The sequence below is a fragment of the Stegodyphus dumicola genome, chromosome 8, assembly GCF_044657685.1.
Source record: "Stegodyphus dumicola isolate Sdum_Otavi_A_Nest chromosome 8, ASM4465768v1".
NCBI classification, from domain to species: Eukaryota; Metazoa; Arthropoda; class Arachnida; order Araneae; family Eresidae; genus Stegodyphus; species Stegodyphus dumicola.
Window position 1 is genome coordinate 88,785,541 of NC_140775.1, and position 15,910 is coordinate 88,801,450.

The 15,910-nt window shown below is 36.3% G+C and overlaps 1 protein-coding gene across 1 annotated transcript in view; it reads right to left on the reverse strand.

Moving 5' to 3' along the window:
- The window catches only part of LOC118196921 (uncharacterized), a 251,923-nt gene that overhangs the window by 191,654 nt on the left and 44,359 nt on the right, over window positions 1-15,910 (reverse strand). The window lies entirely within an intron of this gene.

Here is a 15,910-nt window from a genome sequence, read left to right on the forward strand (position 1 = left end):
CAAATAGCTCGATGCCAAAAGATTCGTATTCGAAGCCCAAAATAAGGCATGCATGTTTATGGCCTTAATGCGTTCGCAGAGAAAGCGCGTTTAAAATTCCCTGATACGAAAATTCACAGATATTTAAAAATTCACTGATACAATACATATTAACTGATGTGATACATGTACAGGGGGTTCGAATCAAATGTACCTATATATGCATGCATCCTCAGTTTTCGATGCAGCACATCATGAGCAGTTGATTGTGGTACAGATAATTCAGAAGCTGCCTGCCTGATCGACTTACGAGGGATCCAAACGAAAGCTTGTCGAACATCTTCAACACGTGAATCAGAATGTAAAAGCCGATCACCTCCGTACACTTCCCGTTTCAAGAAATGTTTTGTGCCACTTTTTATGCTCTTAGTCTGAAGTGGATTTCTTTTATAAACTGTTTGAAACATTTTTTGCCACTTTTACTACGGATTTGTTCTGCATATCATAGAAGAATTTGTATTTTCTCCTACGGTGACGCCATTTTTTCGTTTGTCGGCTTAGTAAAAGCGCAGGTGGGTCACACGCAAGAAAAAATATTGTCTCCAATTTCTATGAATTCAGCTCCCACATGTGGCCAATATCGCCCTCATAGCACTAAAATTTTGTTTTTAATCCACTGTTCAAAATAGATACACATTTGATTCGGACACCCTATATATTAACTGATACGAAATACATTTATTTAAAATTCTCTGATTTGATTCAGTGATATTAAATGATATATTCACTGATACGCAAGATTCAATTATATTCACTGATATGAATCACTGATGCAGAGCAAGTGCATTTAAAATTCACTGATATGGTAAAGTTGCGTGCGTACGGGTTTGCAATAGATTGAATGCACAAGTCCGATAACAAGTTAATAAAAATGATTATTATAAACAGAAATATCTGAGAACTCTTGAATTTTCCTCAGAGATATTCGTACAAGTGTTCACAGTGTCCCGCAGTATAATCAGTAGTTATATTTCAAACTACTAAAAACATTAAATACAAAGCGCATCTAAAGGAAAAACTAAATCTGATATCTCAGTTCGTGCGAAACTAAACAACTCATAAAACAGAAAATAAGCAACTGAGAACAGATGCTCTCTTCCGCCTTAAATAGTTTTCAACTGGCCACGCGAGATCTTTCTAGTAATTTCTATTTCTCGAGAGCTCCGAAAAGCAACGAGAGAATGGAATTACGGTTACAGCTAACGTAGTGGGCAATTACATTTGTTAAATTTCAAAAAAAAAAAAAAAAAAAAAAAAAATTCCGAAATGCCCATGTTTATTCAAAGTTAAATGCACGTGCTCCTGTATTTTTATTTTTCCCCCCGCATATTTTTCTCTTAAAATTTGTCTCCCGCTGCATTGCACAGAGATATACAACAATTTTAATTATAATTCTACTAAAATTAGCTATCTAAATACAAAATTTGTAACATTCGCAAGGACTGCACGTCCCAGGCAATACAACCCTTGGACAGGAATCCATAATTACAACTAAGGTATCAATACAATAATAAACACTGCAATACTATAAAACAAACAACATAAACAATAACTGCAATAAGTAACTTAAAATAAATTAAATGCAAATCAATAAATGAGTGCATAAATTTACGAAATAAGAAACAAAAAGGACCATGGTGTTGTACTATTTACATGATATACACTACATAGTACTATGGCTGTAGAAAGCAGCTAGCTAGTCGTAATGGACGACATCAGGCTTAGAATTCGATGACTTACGGATCCGAATTACGACGTCGTTCAGCCTGTTTAGGATTGTGTATGAACCATCCCAAGGTGACTTTAACGCCACTGTGAGAGCTCCCGACCTAAGGGTTAACCTAAGGGGATTGTAGCTCCTACAGCGGAAAAGGATGTACAACTCTAGCTGCCGCCACAGCCCCCAACAGACCAACGGAAGTTTTTTAAATCATAATCAAAGATAAAAAGTTTACAGATACATTGAAAGATTGAGTTAACTAATTGATATGTTACATACATTACAATTTTAGTAATCCTAAATCATTCTGTTCATAGCCATGTACCAAATTATTTTCCATGTATTATACAAAACTAATTCCAATGTGCTGTGTATCTGCTTACGGTACAAGAAAGAATATTTCTTGCTATAATTTACCGTATTACACAGTACCATTCCATTCAGCATACTTGTCATGTTTGTTATACTAAGAATATGTAAATGTTACATCACAATTTTAATCAGACTGTCACTACTACATTTTGATTTGAGGTTAGATAATTCCAGGTGGTGCAAGCAATCCACAGTGAACTTATTGTTCAGTTGTATAATGCAGTTCAAGCTGTTTTAATATTAAGTTTCACTAGAGATGCTGACATAATTTTTATACTACTTAGCGTTCAGTTGGGAAAGTGAAGCGACTATTGCAAATACTTATGATTTGTGAGAGTTTGTTGATGGCAATATTGCTTTTTAAAAACTGCAAAGTCCAATGTTGCCAATAATCATCAGAAGGTTTTTTTTCAAGGTGAAATTGCCGGGTGAATTCGCATTCGTAAGCATAATGATCAACTGAGCCCAGTTCCCCACAATAACATCTATCATAATGACGAAGATTGAATCTAGCTAAGTATTGGGGGAACGCGCCATGACCAGATAAGAACGCTGTTAATGCAGAATTAAAAGATCGTGTTGAAGTAGGTACTTTTGGAATTAATCGAAAAGTTCGACGTCCTGTCGAAGCAGAATCTCAACGGTGTTGCCATTTATGCATTAGAATCTGAAAAGATTGTCCTTTGAGAAATGAGGCTGGAAACGAAAGTTGGAATTCCGGCAAGTAAATACACCGTCTGAGTCCTTTCCATCGAATCGGATTCCACAACCACACTTTGGGTCCTTCGTTAAATCGATGACCTATAACATTCGTGTCGTATCGGGACTTCACCTTCACCTTCGCAAGTTGACTCGCTCTAGTGCAAAACTGTGCATCACTTCAAACCGTGCCTAAAAATCTTGGATGTAGAACTCAGCCAATGACAGCACATCCGAAGGGCAACCAAAAAGGAGATCACAAGGCAAATGAAGGTCGGGTCACGAACGAAGAGCATCTGAGATGAGAAATAGCCGGTAATCTTGTGGACAGCACTACGATAAGCCAGTAAAAACAGAGGTAATTTCTTGTCCCAGTCCTGCTGGTTTCTGGAAACCACCAACTAGAGGTTATTAAGGATGGCTCGATTGAACCTCTCTACTATCCCATCGGATTGCGGATGTAAAGGTGTCGGCTATGTATTATCAATGACGAGTAGCTTGCAGACTTCTTTTATTACAGCCGATGCAAAATTTCTTCCTTGATCGGAATGTAACTGAAGAGGCACTTCGAACCTAGAAAGCCAATGCTGTATCATTGCCTGTGCAACCGTGACATCCTCTTGATCAAGAATAGGATAAGCTTCAAGCCACTTGATGAAGTAATCGATGAAAACAAGGATGTATTTGCTGCCATCAACAGTTTGTGTCAGAGGTTCCAGGATGTCAAAGGTGATACATTCAAAATGTGCTCCTACATTTTAACGCTTCAGCTTGTCCCAGCTGCGTTTCTTCGGTCCTTTCCGACCTGCAAAAGCATCCCAAGATCGTCACTCCTTTTGCACGTCATCCTTTGCATTAATCCATTAGAAGCGCTCACGAACTCTGCAAAGTCTACATTATTCCAAAGTGGCCTCTTGTAGGGCTGCTATGTAGTTCTTTAAGGACGTCCGGCATCCGGGATCTCGGAAATATCAGTTGCCATCGGAGAGCCTTTTCATCAACCGATTCGAATTTCTAGTATAAGACACCGCTTCGAATGTGCAGTTATTCCTAGAGAACCCAATATTGTTTTGTCTTAGGACTATAGATCGATATGTCCTGCCAGGTAGGTTTCTCTATTTAAGGACTCCATTAAATAAGTTATGTATTTTATGTCTCCGTCTTCCAGCTGGTCTTCCTCAACTTCGTCATCACCCCACGGGTCTGGATCAGTTGATGTTGAAGTTGTTACTTCACAGTAGTTCGACCACATACAGTAGTTCGTATTTCGCTTCAACCCTGGAACAGTATCGGCAGCTTTCAAAGCAGGGTCTTCTAGACAGGGTGTCGGCATTTCCATTTGATGATCCCTTTCGATGACGAATAATGATGTCACATTTCTGAAGTCTCTGAATCCACCTGACTATTTGACCTTCAGGATACTTAAATTCAGGATATATTTGACCTTCAGGAAATTTAAAAGCCAGGTCAACGATGCATGATCATTGCGGAGCAGGAATTTTCTGCCCTAAAGTTAATGATGAAAATGTTCTACGGCTTTAACAATGGCGAGCAACACTTTTCTGATGACACAGTAATTCCTCTCCGTTTTAGACCGGCACTTGCCACGGCACATTCTTGTCCATTTATTTCTTGGAAAAAAAACACCGATACTTTCATTGCTCGCATCCGTGTCAAGAATAAATAATCTTTCGAACTGAGGCTACGTCAGGATCGGAGGAGATGTTAAAGCTTTCTTCAGGTTCCTCACATTCTTTTGTCCACGAAAATCTTTCCTTGTTGTTTGTCAGCTAGTGAAGAGGTCTTGCGGCGGAAGAAAAGTGCTTCACAAGCCTCCTACAGTAATTGCAGAGCCTCAGGAATCTTCTTAGCTGATGAACATTTTTGGACGTCTCCTGTCTTTAACTGCTGACACTTTTTCTGGATCTGTACACACACCTTCGGCAGAGATGTCCTAAGTAGGTCACTTCCTGTCTGAATAATTTACATTCAGCGGGACTCAATATTAGATTGGCATCTTTCAATTTCCGAAGCACATTTCTAAGATTTTCTAAATGTTCTTCAAAACCCTTCCCGGCGATCATAATGTCATCCAGGTATACGATCATGATGTCATCCAGGTATCTAAGACAGGATTCGTAGGAAAGACCTTTCAAAACAGTCTCCATGAAGCGTTCGAATGTTGCCGCCGCATTACATAGTCCAAGCGGCATCGCCTTGCACTGCCGAAGTCCTTGTCAGGGAGTAAATGTCTTCTTTTCTCGGTCATCAGGACGTATATGTACCTGCCAATATCCATTTTTTAAATCACGTGTCGAAACCCACTTCCTTCCAGGAAGAGTGTTCAGAATGTCATCAATTCTAGAATGAGAGTAGCTGTCTTTCTTCGTAACCTCGTTCAACCGGCGATAGTCAATGCAAAATCTAGTTAAACTGTCTTTCTTTCTTACCGGGGTGAAGTAAGTAAGTAAATGCCATATCGCCGCCCGTGAACTAAATCACATTCAGGGACTGGTACGTCACTAGTATTTACGTCACTTTAAGATGACATCGAACACACTTGATGAGCCCAGGGTCCCACACCCCCGAGACACCAACACATTTTAGACTCCCTCTTTTCCCACCGCTAAACACGGGCCAGTCAGAACCGCCCTCCCGGCCGGACCGAGACCACAGGGGGTGGGCTTGAGACCATGGAGCAATGATTGGCCGCTCATAATGGCTACCTGCCAGCACTACACGGAAAGCCCCTCTCCTTAGGCTTTATATGGAATATAAAGTACAGCAGTGACCGGACGCTCGATGGCCCAAGTGCTATTTGGCTACCAATACCCTGGTGGAGGGGACTGACACCACCCGGCCAATGAAAAGTGAGTATGAGACCCACCCCATGGACCCATGGAGAGCCGCCAAGTTCATAAATTTTATACCCCCGTGGCCGAGACTGCCTACGTACAGTCACTTACCTCATTTAATTTGAATACAAACTACCGAGAAGATCTAACCAATGTTAAATGCATGTGCTCCTGTATTTTTACTTTTCCGGCATAGCTTAAAATTTGTCTCGCGATGCATTGCACAGGGAAATACAATTTTAATTATAATTATACTAAAATTAGTTATCTAAATACAAAATTTGTAACAGTATTTAAATTCACTGATGTTCGCTGGAGAGGCTAATAGTAAGGAAAATGGGGCAGGAAGCTCTCTGATGTCATGTGAAGATATCTGCGGTCAAAATTAGTAACAGATGGATGAAGTTACATGGCCTTCACCGTTTTAACATCATAAGCAGACCGAGTAAATGTACATGTATGTGCTCACCTGAATGTGGATTACTTAAATAAAAACACGAACTCCATTTTATAAATTGATATAGGATTTTAAAATTTATAATAAAGACGTTCTGTTTAAAAATCATTTCGTCTTAAAACAAACAAAGTTTTGTAATTTGTGCATACAGAAGCTCATTTTTATAAATCTAGGCAAATTTGAATTTACAGAAGATTTGTGACTTTTATACGAGAGATGAAACTTAAGATTAGTTTTTACTGAAGTCCAACAGAAGGATTTTTACAGGAGGAGTATGCGAGTTTTGCAAGTCGATGGCATTTATTTCTCTAATGTCGTTTCGTGGCGAGTTTGAATGTTAGATTTTTTTAAATAACATTTTCATTGAGAATTTTTACTTGTTTATTACTATGCTAGGATTTAAGTGTTTGAGGTAGAGATACATAATGGAATTGGTAACTGACAGATAATGAAAGGCAACGGATTCCTAATAATCAGTATATATATTTTATAACAATGATCTTTCTTAAATGCTTTACTTATTTAACCGTTTTATACGCATTTAATTTATTTATTTTGTACTGGATTACTTTCGATTATCCTATCTGTTCTCAGTGATGTGTTAGAGATAATTTAAAGGGCTAATGAACAATTGTCAAACAAAAGGAAGCATTTTCAATCTGGAATGTTTGGCTTTAAATTTTACAAATAAAGAACATGAACATGATTAAACTCGGTTGAAGAAACTTTCCAGAGAGATACCTTATGTGTTCAAGAAGTACACGAAGAAGACAAAAAAAAGTGGCGTTTTGGAGAATGATTCGTCGAATAATGGGGAACATATGTACTGTTAGATATTCTACTCGATCTTTTTAATTACATAAAGCATTCTTTTCCCCAAAATACATTATTACTCTTTGCTAAAATTTTCTGGTAAAACGTTGTAGAGTTCCCCACTTGTAAATGCTACGTTACCGTTGAACGAGAAGAATCTTAAGAACTGATAAGCGAATAATCGCTTGAGTTCGTGCGATAAGAAACAACAAGATGGAAGGGTAAATAACCCTTTATCATTTAAATAAGATTTAACGGAACTCTGTCTTGGAGTGTACAATAAAAGCCTACAAAATAAAAGCCGACACATTAGTCTCTTGACTAAGAAGTAAACTAAAACTAATCTAAGCTAAAGAGATATAGCTATCAAAGTTTTAATGAAGTTGACCCCTTAAACACGAGATGACTGTGAAGCTATCAAGGGCCTGAGTACGGCCGAGCGTATTAACAGCTTTGAGAGTAGCCAAAAAAAGGCGGAAGCTCGCTAATCAGAAACTCTGATTCTCTCTCACTCAGCAAGTAGAACTTCGCGGTTAAATACCGCTCCTCCTCATTATGCATTCAGACGTGATTCTAAAACTACGTTCTGGCCGGAAGTAGTAAGTTGAAGTTAAGAATTTGACAGGAAAAAAGTTTAACTCAAAATTTAACTGTTAATGAAATTAACATAATCCTTACAACGTAGTAAACTATGATAAAACTTCTCAAATAATACATTTTACAAAGGTTTAGACTTTGAAATTGTTTTTTCTATTGACTACAATAGGATTGAGGAAAAAATAAAAGCATTTGTTAGAGAAAACATAAGATGATTAGTAACACCCTATGGAATTTAGAAAATTTATAGTACAAAAACTATAATAAATACAGAAAAAGATGCATGTTAATACATAAAGAATCTCTTCAAGATTTGTATGGTGCTCGATATTTGTGGAAGAGAATGGCTGAGCCAATGGTCCTGCGTGGTCCTTTCGTTTCGGTTCGGCTTTGGACTAGTAGTTTGACCAGGTTCATTCTCAGGTTAAAGGGCTAACTGCATGGCTGTTTTTCATGGTTTTCTCCATGTGCAACTCGAATACATTTCTTTTATAAAATCCTCCACGAAATTATTTCTCTCCTTGAGTAAGCTCTTGTATGTTTTTCCTCATTCCAATAACTAATAACCAACCTTTCATTTAATTTGTCAGTCTTCTTGAAGCTGTTGTACCATGCGCATATTGTCTTGTCTGGAAGGGCCTTTTTTGTTATTACATAGGAAATCTTTGTGTAGCGTGAAACTGACTCAAGTTTAGCTTCTAAGATTCAGTGAATTTTTGTGTTCATCGTGTGTGCTACATACGCTTACGTTATACTGCAACTTAGTTTTATAATAGTCATCTACTGACTAAATCTACAACTACGTTATGATAGATGGCAAGGGCAATTTTTAGAAATTCCTTATGTACAGCTATGTGCCATTTTTGACGTATTTTGTTTTACTGTATTATAAACTTTCGAAATTAATCAAGGAATTATGAATGACCCTATTTTTATATAGAAATGGAACTGCTTAAACAAATGAATAAATTCCTATTATGTGAGTCTCAAATGTATATCTATCTATACATACGATGAATCTTACTAATATCAAATGAGCATACACTTATTTTAGATTAACAGTTTTGCTTCTTAAATCCGAGCAGTAATATTCAGTTTATTACTTCACTTTTAATTCCAAATTTCAAGTATTTTACCATCATAATGAAAGAACTTTCATTTGGAAAAACAAAATATGTAATAGATAGCATGTCTCACCATATAAAATCGCCTACCTATACATTTTATGGGCTGAAATGTAATTGGAGTATTTGCCTTAAATCGAATATACAGGCATGTGTGTTGAATCAACCATGTTCAATGACTTTCAGCGAAAATCGGATACGGATATTAATTTACCCAAGTGCTGAGTCAAATATACACGCCTAACCGTAACGATAGCCCAAATAACTGGAGCGTGCAGTATTCTTTTGGGGCGTGGACTTCAGAAAGGGGACAATAAGGCAGAACTGCAAATTAGAATTACATTCTTTAGTTTTGTTACAGACTGCCTAAACTAAATTATCTCACGAGCTAACGTGTTCTAGTTATCTATTAAGAATAAAAGTGTGCACGTATGCATATATTCATACATAGTGTAAGTATAAGTTTAGTGTAGTTATATATGTTATTATTTAGTTTAGTGCTGCAAAAATTATTCTTTCCTTCATTCGTGTGTATGTATGTGCATATATATATATATATATACAAATTAAAGAAAGAATAATTTTTGCAGCACGAAACTAAAAAATAAATCAAATACGTACACTACAATAGAATTCTATGCATATAAAAACTAAGTCAGAAAACTAATACTGTACGTTTTTACAAATTTACGCTCCTTTAAAACTTATTTTCAAATTAATTTTTGAGATTTTGTACATTCTTTTTCAATTTAAATTTTCATGCACACAAGTGAGTTTCTTAATAGGTTATGAGAAGTAACTGTTACAGTTTCGTAAAGGCGCAAAAATTTGCCCATACTTAAAAAATATATTACAAAATACTTTTTCATAAACAACAACAACAAAAAAAAAAAAAAAAAAAAAAAAAATCTAGTTGACTGTGCTTTGATTGATTTCTTCAGGGTTTGGGTAGTTGCTTATTAGTACAGAAATTATCTGTTTGTTAGGTAACTTATTACTACAATAATTTTGAAATATCCTTTTTTGAATTTCTTAGTTTGTATTAAATAACCCATGAATCTTATTTGTACAACTGTTCATTAAATAACAAAATCTTTTCCCAATCGGGACAAATTTTAGCGTAATGAATTAAAAACTCAAGAAGCATGGGAAATCAGGACCTTATTTCTTATTATTTCATAGCAGGCCAGATTCCTGCCGTTAGCAACTTAACGCGCACAGAAAATAGCAACATAAGCGTACTATTTTTCTTAGGTATCGCACACTTTTGTAAATCCAAGGTTTGTGGAAATTTTGTATCAAATTAGCTGATCCACATCATCTTGCGACTTCGCTTTCGCTGGATTTATTATGACAGCTGTGACATTCTGATAATTTTCACAATATCTAAAATCGTTTTTCATCATTACACTGAAGTAAGCCAAAGAAGAGTCTTCTGATGCCTCTCCGTATTCACTGGATAACACTATTAAGTTTCGAAAACACTATTATTTAATTTTATCTGTTGTTCAAATTGGTTACTTCCTGAATTTCTCCCTCTCTGTCTCTCAGTAGAATATTACAATATTTCTAAAACTTTCATGTGATTAATGCATATATCATTAATTATAACACTGCTTCAAACTTTTTCAACAAATATTATATTGAAATTAAGATTATGGATTATCTTACCATTGCCTCGCGTGAAAGAAGAAGTTCATATGCTTCCCAGTTTAGAAATAATTAATATTAGATAGAAAGCTATGTCTGAAGCCTGTATATGCCAAAACTGAAATTCTTGTGAAAAACATGCAGCTGAGCTGCAAGCACAAAAGAAACGCTCTCCAGAGAAACTGAAAAGGCTAAAAAATTAATCACGCAAATGGTAAAGATGCAAAGCAGTCCTACTTTTTACAGTTAGTAAAAACGATCGCTTAATAGTTACTTTATCATGCCTTCAGAAACTCCAAATTTTATTGAGTTTGTTCTATTGTTCTATTCTGACATTCATTTTGTTATGGAGAAGTATAACCGAACCTATAATATTCTGTGGTATTCCGTAAGCTGAAACATTTTACATAATACAAGAGAATGTAAAAATTACACTTCTATTAAATGCGCGGCTAGCTTGAAAATAGGACAATCATGCACCTGATTTTCCTGATTCTGAACGAGACTAAAAGACATTTTGTGTCAAATAGAAATAAACGAGAAATGAATTGTGAACTAATACTTTCCGCTGAACGAACTAAGTCTCTCAGTGTTCAAAAATTAATAAACTAAACTTGACTTACTACACCGGCTTCGAATTACCATTTATTTTCACATACTATTTCAGGAATACCGTTATCATTGTTTCGAAGCCTCCTTACATGAATCTACAACCAGATCAGGTCGACAATTTTTTTATCATGAAAAGTGTTGCGCTTGTCGTTGGCTTAAGCCTTGGAAACCTCATCTAGGTGAGATTATGAATCTGCTCAGCTCCTTTCTAGGTCAGAAGAATCTCCTGGGGACGGATTCGAGGACCTACTATCCCTTCTTCCTCTATCACAACCTCTCGAGAGGTCTTTCGGCTGGACTTTTCGGCGGAGTATTTTAAGTGCCGCCATACGGCAAAGAGACTGTTGCTTACTAACCTGCAATATTTTCTCTAGTTTCGAATCCGGAACCAAGTATGTAGCATCTAATCTCTCCCGTACCACCATGCCAGCATTGGCATTAGACAAAGACTGTATCATATTCCATGGCGCTTGGAGAGTAGCGAACAGAATTTCATTTACAGAGTTTCAAGCTCACAGTCCATTGTTGGTTGCCAGCTACATTAACTGATATAAGCTTACTTTTAGGCCAGTTTGCATTCTTCTGAAGTGGAACTAGTAGTTCAACTAAGGTAAATTTGAAGGGAAAGATAGTATAAGTTGATAATCAAAATGCTAATGTTATTCGAAAACATTTACAGGTGATAAAAAACTCGTGAGTATGGACAGTCTGTAAAGCTTTTCGAACCATGAAACGTGAGGATTAAAAACAGTAGCTTTACAACTCATCACTAAGTTTATTTTAGACCAGGAAACATCAGCAGTGCCTTTCCTGGGATTCGAACTCAGGACCTCTCGACTGCCAGCTGGGCGTATTTCCAATTGCAATACGAAGATATGCGGCTAGGAAGTAGAACATTTCTTACAAAGTAGCTAACTAGAAGTTAATGTAGTTTCATAATTGCATTTGAATATTACGAGTATATAAGGTGTTACAAAATAGGTGAACGGGATCGCTACTTGGCTATTTTTAAAAATTAATTCCGAAATTTTTTATCATAAATAAGAGTAACGCGAAAATGTTTTCACTCAACTGCTTTTTTGAAATTCTGTCCTTGTCAGATTGTACAAAGTAGTCATTTACTAATCGATTACATTCGTATTCCAAAGGATATAATTTCGGTAGCATGAAGTGATGAATGTGTATTCCGATCGTCTAAAAAAGAAAATTTTTTAAAAAAAAGGTGGTAAAGATAAATGGAGCTAACTTGAATCCTAGGTGCTTTTTATTTCCATTTCATTCTACTTCGTTGGAGTAAATTGCCCTTTTTTGTTTCTAACTATTCGGGAGTAAATTATTTGTGAATGGAGTAAAGGGGTGAACAGACATTTAAATAAAGATAAATCATGAATAAATTTGTAGAATGCTGATTTACTCTAGCTCAACTAATTGAAAAGCTCTGAAATTTTTCTGAATTAGATGTTCTTTTTTCGTTTTCTCTTTCAAAACTTTTGATTTTCTTCAACCTAATAATATTCATTTTATAAGGAATTTCTCCCGCCTTCCTAGCGTGCCTTCGTGGTGTAGTGGTCTGCACGCTCAGCACGTAATTGAGAGGTCCGTGGTTCAATTCCCGACAAAGGCGGATGCTAATTTTTCTTTTCTCCGGCTTTTCCAATTAATCTAATGTCTCTACAGTGGCGTTCGAACTAAAAGGGTGTTGTATGATGATTCTCCTCACCCAGGATTTGGCGATTGGGTCCTCTAAAAACCCCAGTCGCCCTTTAAAAGGGGGAGTATATAAGGTATTTCTCCCGCCTTCCTAGTGTGCCTTCGTGATGTAGTGGTTCTGCACGCTGGGCCGGTATTCCAGAGGTCCGTGGTTCGATTCCCGGCGAAGGCGATTGCTCATTTTTCATCTTGCCTGCTTCCAAAAATACTTAATGTCTCTACAATTTGTTTATTTTTATATCGTTTATAAAATGTACAAATATTATAAAATTCTTCATGACGTTTCGCAGTAATTTTTAAAACGATACTTTTATTCATTTTTCTTTCCTAGGAAGAGAAATACTTTTCAGAGAAAGGAAAAACTACTACATGTTTCTTTTCAAGTATGTTTTCAATACACATTTCTTAAATTAAAACATTGTGTGCTTGAAAAGAGTGTATTTGTTAAAACCAAATAGCTTTACCTTATACACAGATGAATCTCTCTGAATCTGCAGCAAAGGAACCTCACCGATTTCGTAGAGATTTTTTTTCGCATAACTAAATATATACGAGTATTTCTAAATCCATTCAAATTCCACAATGGAAGAAGACGAGATATTTTAGGCCATTCAAATTATTTTTAACATCAGTGGCAGATCAGTGAGTTACGCAATTGCATAGTTCCAATGAAGATTTTTCGGGTTTGACCGCTGAAAGATATTCGTGTTTTTGATGCCATCTATAGAAATTGCAGCATGCAGAGTCTGTTGGTCATGTTAATCCATCAATCGGCCACTATTAAATAAATAGTATAAAAAATTATGTATATTATTTAAAATTAAAATGCATACTTACGATTTTATATTTCAAAAAATGAAATGAACAAAATTTTAAAATTACCATACACATTATCGCATGAAAATTACAAATTTCCTTAGTGTGATGGCATATAACTTTCAGTGTCTGCCTGCTTACAAGATTGTCACCAGAGTTTTGAAATTTTTCTGTGCATATAATGACATCATGTACTGACGTAGATAAAAACTGCTCTGCAGATCTTGTGGAAGTCTGCAATCCTTCGTGAGCTCCCTTGCATATAACTCTCTTATTCTGCTCCATCTTTATCTTTTTATGAAAGTCATGGGCACTATCTTCAAAGTTTAAACATCGATGTGTAAAAAGCGAATTATATTCTGCAGAAATTAAAATTTTGGAAAATGCGTAAGAAGATATCTCTATACATATAAGCGGCTAAAGTGTGTGTCTCCGATAGTTTATTGTTGCCACTCGGAAAAATGAGCGCGGAAATTCACGTTTCTGCAGTTTTTAATTAATATCTCAACCGATTGAAGTAGTACAAAGATTAGAACGGTATCGATGGTGGAGAATTTTTTGAATCCGAGGATACGAGTCCTGATTTCAACTCGGCGCCGTTCCGTAGATATTCGAGAAAAAATAACTTGGCACGTAGCCAAATCCCTCCAATAGGGAAAACCCAAGAAAGAAAGTGCAAAATGTGGGGGGAAACGTAGGGGGAAAATTAGTTTTTAATAAATATCTCGGCTAATTAAATTCCCACGAAGACGCGAATGGTCAAAATGCCGTGCCACGGACCTGCGGAATCCAACGGTGTGCTTCACTAAGCCCGAGAGCCAGCCGTTTCGGAGGAAATAATGTTTACTCCGAAACGGCTGGCTCTCGGGCAATAAACTATCAGCGACAAACAGACACTTAAACCCCAGATATATATGCGGCTTAAGTGTCTGTTTGTCGCTGATAGTTTATTGGTTGCTTGCGTAACTGTACTAGCCAATGGGGTGAATTGCCAAGGCACAGGGTTGCCGTTTTAATTGAGACGTAAACAATTTCCTGTAAAACTTGCCTTTGCTATGACCATCAATAAGTCTCAGGGCCAAACGCTTAAGCGTGCTGGCATTTTTTTACCTGAGCTTGCATTTGGACACGGTCAACTTTATGTTGCCTGTTGAAGAGTTCGTGAAAGAACAGACGTAAAATTAAAAATAATGGATGGTCCTCTGCAAGGCGAGCTTAAAAATGATGGAAAGATCTGCACAAGAAATGTTGTGCACAAACAGACCTTTGATATGTGAATTAAAATTTTATTATTTAAATCACCTTCATTGATTGAGCTAGCGGTGGCTGTTAAGAAATATACCGCCAGTGGTTTCCTTCATTGCACTCTACTTTAAGCAATTAAGCAAGTAGAAGAGGGAAACGCCGTGGGGCAGTAAGCAAAGAGACGTCTTCGCCGCCTGCCCTGGTTAATTCAGTTTGAATTAGCAGACACCTTTGCACAAATCATTTTAATTACAATTTATGATATCTAGAACAGCGGTCATTTTGTATGACCGCTGGGGTTTCTAGTATATATATGTAGAGAGAAAGAGTTACATATATGCACATATACAGGTCACCTTTTTATTCTAGATGATTCATTTGATCAGAGGTGCCCAAACGTTTAGCTTCCCTGTGCCACAATGGAAGAAGACGAGATATTTTAGGCCATTCAAATTATTTTTAACATCAGTGGCAGATCAGTGAGTTACGCAATTGCATAGTTCCAATGAAGATTTTTCGGGTTTGACCGCTGAAAGAAATTTTTGAATTTCACCACTAGGAGAGAAATGTGCAAGTTTAACCGAGTTAGTTCTCGGGTTGGACACTTTTGCATTATATTAATAAGGTTTGTTACACTGAACGGCAGAAACATAACACAAATGTTTTCCACATTTAAATCCTCAGATTCTTAATTCATTTGCATATTTTTTGTCTCATAAGTCTAAATTTCAAATTTAAATTTAGGCCTCCAAAAGTGTTATTTTGATCTTGCCTGTTAATTGGATGACGGTTACAAGAGATTTCACCGTATTAATTCATGGCCTGTGATGCTAACATGTCACAGAAAGAAAGCTTTCAAGGTCTGTAATGTTTATGTATAAATTTAAATTTGGTTTTCAAGCAGAATCTTTATTTTCTTTTGTAACCTATTCATCAAGGAATTTAAACTTTTTTCGCTTTATTTGCTTGAAGAAATATTTGCATAATGTAACCTGTGATGAACAATAAAGTCATTTAGTTAAGCGATTCTCTTTAATTGCAATGATAATGGAACTTATCTGAGATTAGTTACATTAAACCTACTGCTATTAAATGATATTAAAGCGCTTACAAATTGCTTAGGAATAGCTTCATAAAATATTTAGACCACCTAAATATTATATATTCGAGACTTTAAATAGCATAAAATCAGCAAAGACCT